This window comes from Lynx canadensis, chromosome B1 (genome assembly GCF_007474595.2).
Source record: "Lynx canadensis isolate LIC74 chromosome B1, mLynCan4.pri.v2, whole genome shotgun sequence".
Classification (NCBI taxonomy): Eukaryota; Metazoa; Chordata; class Mammalia; order Carnivora; family Felidae; genus Lynx; species Lynx canadensis.
Genome location: NC_044306.2, coordinates 86,873,831 through 86,878,393, shown reverse-complemented (window position 1 = coordinate 86,878,393; position 4,563 = coordinate 86,873,831). Strand labels below are relative to the sequence as shown.

General features: G+C 38.5%; 1 non-coding gene across 1 annotated transcript; it reads left to right on the top strand.

Annotated features, from left to right (window-relative positions):
- Nucleotides 1-550: 550 nt before the first annotated feature.
- On the top strand, nucleotides 551-635 carry TRNAR-UCG. The gene has a single exon. It is a non-coding gene; the product is annotated as a tRNA-Arg (tRNA).
- The last annotated feature ends 3,928 nt before the right edge of the window (nucleotides 636-4,563 follow it).

Here is a 4,563-nt window from a genome sequence, read left to right as displayed (position 1 = left end):
TTGTCTTTTCCTACGTTTTTGTGTCTGGTAGAGCAAGGTCCCTTATCAGTACCTTTCTTCAGAATTTAATTCACTGTTCTACAGCATTTATTCTTCCTGATGACATTTAAAATCTTTTTGTCAAGTCTTCTTCCCCCTTTCCCCTAAAACTTTAGGGTTTTGATTGATACTGTGTTAACTTCATAGATTAACTTAGGGGGAATTCTTACAATATGTTTTTCCATTCAACAACATGGTATACTTCTTTATTTATTCAGTTCTTTTGTCAGTAAAATTTGAATGTTATTTAGTTTTGGATATCTTATATTTTTTTGTTATTTATAATTATGATCTTTTTCTGTATTTTTCAAATGGCTTTTGCTATCTGTAGAAATACTATTGTGGTTTTATAATTGGTCTCATTACTGAACTCATTTGATTGTCCTAATATTCTTCAATGTATCCATTCACTCATTCTATAAATATTTATTGGGTACTTACAGTGTGCCAGGCACTATTCTGGGTCCTGGAAATAAGTAAAAAAATCTGTTCTTAAGATCTTTATAGGGGCGCCTGGGTGGCTCAGTCGGTTGAGCATCTGACTTCGGCTCAGGTCATGATCTCGTGGTTCATGGGTTCGAGCCCCATGTCGGGCTCTGTGTGGGCTCAGGGCCTGGATTCTGTCCCCCTCTCTCTCTGCACCTCCCCATGTCATGCTCTATCTCTGTCAAAAATAAATAAAACATTAAAAAAGTTAAAAAAGAAAAAAGTATTTCCCGAGAGGAAATACTAAACAAATAAACATATGACAGGGTGATAAGTGCTAAGAAGTTGGGGGAAGCTTAATAAGGGATAGAAAGTGACCGTGAAAAATACTATTTCAGATAATGTGTTCAAATAAGCACCCTCTGAGAAGTTCAAGTCTGAGGAAAGACCTAAAATGATGTTGCTTTTCTTGGGTTTTGCAGGTAGATATTTTATATCATCATGCTCTTTCTCATCTACAGTAGGATTTCCATGTCCCTGGAGGATTGTCCAGCAGCAAGACCAAAGATTTAGTCTAGAAAGGGAGCCTCCAAGGTTCCCAAAGTTCCTGGATTTAAATAATGGCTCCACAGATCCTTTCAGCCAAAATCCCAACTGGATTTTAGAGGCACAGACTTCAGTGTGCTCCTGGTAAGTCTGCTCCCTCCACACTCCCGCCACCCCATCACGTCTTCCTACTTTATCAGTATAAACTGCCTAAGAGAACAATCCCAAGGGACTAAATTACATCTACAAACTGCTTAAAGAACAATCTCAACAAGCTGTAATTATACCTCCCTTAAAAAAATGAGATATAGCCCCATCATATCTCATATGTCTATTTACCTCTTTTTTAAAGTTTTATTTCTTTATTTTGAGGTGGGGGAAGGGAGAGGAGAGAGAGAATCCCAAGCAGGATCTGCATTGTCACAGCACAGAGCCCAACATGGGGCTCAATCCCACCAAACGTTGAGATCATGACTGGAGCCGAAATCAAGAGTCAGACGCTTAACCGACTGAGCACCCAGGCACCCCCTATTTGCCTCTTTTAACAGGTCAAGTTCATATACAGATTCTTTTTTCTTTTTAAGTTTTTTTTTTTTTTTTTGAGAGAGAGAGAGAGAGCAGGGGAGGGGTAGAGAGAGAGAGAACCCCAAGCAGGCTCTGTACTCTCAGCACAGAGCCCAATGTGGGGCCCGAACCCCCGAATTGCGAGATCATGACCTGAGCTGAAATCAAAAGTCAGTGTCCTAAGCAACTGACCCACCCAGGGGTCCCCACATACAGATTCTCAATCCCACAATGCTTTGCTCTAATCTAGCCTAACTTCCCATTTCTTTTAATCTATTTGATTCTTCCATTGTGCTGAGATCAAATTCCCTATATCTTTAACATTTTTTAAAACATTCCCTTTATCCTCTTACTCTAACCAAAAACTCAGCCATTTCCTGAAAACATGGCTTCCTCTGCAATACTTTCAAGTTGTGTGTGGGTTTTAGTCCCTCACTCCCCTAAACAAAGAGCCTACAGATGAGCGAGGTGTCTTGCTTTCTCCCTATTGGCAATTCCACACCTTCTCTCTTCCTTTCTAAAATCCTGTACCCTTAGGCATGTACCATTATTCTACATCATTCATTCTCCCTTCTTCAGTCATCTACTGCCCTGGTAGTCCTTCCCTCTTATCACAAAAGAGTTCAACATGTGATGTCCTGTCCTTCTCTTCACTGCTCCTCCTGTCATTATTCTTGACATCAACAGTCCATCCAGTACCTGATCTATGGCCCTACATGATCTGGCCTCTGCCTACTTTAACTTGATTCTACCACTCTTAAGACAGAAACGGGAGTGTCTGAGAGTGTATTCTTCTAGCGAGCTAGCAGGTTAGCCTGCCATAGTTTCATACATATTTACTGACAGAAGTCACCAAACTCCTGGGCTAGGGGCATAGAAGATTAGTTATTCACAGCAAACAGCATTTATAGCAATATCTTGTGTCAATTCTTCATGCCCCAATTCCCGCAGGTGATAGGATGAGGGCCAGACGTACATGCAGTGAGTTGCATTACAGGAGAATAATTCTGAATTTGGGAGTCTTTAAGCTTTTCTCAAGGCTGCTGGTTACTGGATCATTCCTCCCTCAGGAGAGATTACTCACTATCTTGAAATGTAAGCAAATTCCCTCTAGAGGAGAAGAGAAAGGCATTTCTAGATTTATTATTCTGGAATGTAATAAACACTGTGGGGTGTTTTGTTTTTTTGTTTCTTTTTGGTAGGTATTTATATTAGTATGCCCTTTCCTACCCACAGACTGCTACTCTAAACCTACCCAGGTTGATTGTCTGCTAATACAAAAACATCAATATTCTTGACAGAATTTAAACAAGACCTTGAGTCTCAAAACAGCATATTCAAAATGTCCAGGATACAATCCACAATTATTATGCATACTAAGAACCAGAAAAATCACAATTTACATGGGGAAAAAAGACGCCAACATTGAGAGGATTGAGAGATGATAGAATTATGTGAGAAAAGGCCTTAAAGCAGTTATTTGTTGGGAGATGATTTTCCATTCATCTCTTGTATTTCCACATGTCTTTTGGGCAAAGGCATGAACAGGTTTTTTCCTGGATTATCTTTTCAGGGATGCTTGTACTTTAAACATCCTTGGAAGACAGAGATAATATCTTCCTGTGAGGACAAGGGTGAATTTGTTTGCTGTCCAGGATAAAAAAGATCATCTCTTTTCATGGCACAGTCGGATAGGTTTGCTAGCCTCTTATTACAGGCTGGAGTTTCCCATAGAGTTCCTTTCTTATAACACAACTCACTTCATGTACAGGATCACCTTGTCCTCTGTGGGAACTGGGACTTAGGAATCTAGCATAAATGTTGAAATTCTGCTTCCTGCTACTACTGTGGCTAATAGATTCTTCTTTGTTTCTGACCCAGGAGACTCATGTCTTCTGCCGTTATCCATGAAACTATCGTGGCTTAACTTATTAATTTGCGAATTAAGGTAAAACCTCAGACCTTCAAAGTTCTTGACTATTATAAAAAATTCTCTTATAAGCAATCAAATGCACTTTTGAAACCAGTGGAAAAATAGAAAGTATCAGCAAAGAAATGGAAAATACAATGAAAAGCCAAGTGGTTATTTTAGAATTGAAAACTATAGTAGCCAAAAATTTAAGAATTCAATGGATACTCTCATTAGCACAGTGGAGATGACAGAGAAAAGCATCAGTGAACTTGCAAATAAAGCAATAGAAATTATCCAATCTGAACAACAGAGAGAAAAAAATATTGGCTAAACAGTGAATAGAATCTGAGGGACTTGTGGGACAATAATAAAAGGTGCTGAAAATTTTTGAATAAATATTCAGATTTGACAAAAGACATAAATATAGATTCAAGAAGTTCAACAAAGCCCAAACACGATGATCACAAAGAAATCTCTGCCCAAATATATGGTAATTGAAATGCTGAAAAATAAAGACAAGGTCTTGAAAGCAGCCAGAGAAGAACAATGTATTATCTGCAGGGTAACAATTTGACTACAGATTGCTTATCAGGAACCATGCAATCCAGCAGAAAGTGGCACAACATTTTTAAAGTGCTGAAAGAAAATAATGGTCAACACGTAACAGCATAATCCAGTGAAAATATCTTCCAGAAATTCAGGGGAAATAATAGCATTCTTAGATGCAGAAAACTAAAAGAATTCATTGCCAGTAGACCTGTTCTAAAAAAATTGCTACGGGAAATTCTTCAGACAGAAGATAAGTATCCTGGAAGGAAACTTGAAACACCAGCAATGAAGGAAGAGCACCAGAAATGGTAAATTGCCTGTAGAAGTACAGTAGAGAATTCTCCTCCTGAGTTCTTGAAAATATGTTTGACATTGAAAGCGAAAGCTACAACAGTGTTTCAGGGAGTTTTCCACACATGTCCGTGTAATTGATGACAACTCTAACATAAAGAGGAGAGGGTGTGTGGGCCTCTTGAAATGTAAAAATTCTACATTTCACTTGAAATGTAAAAATATATGTATTGATT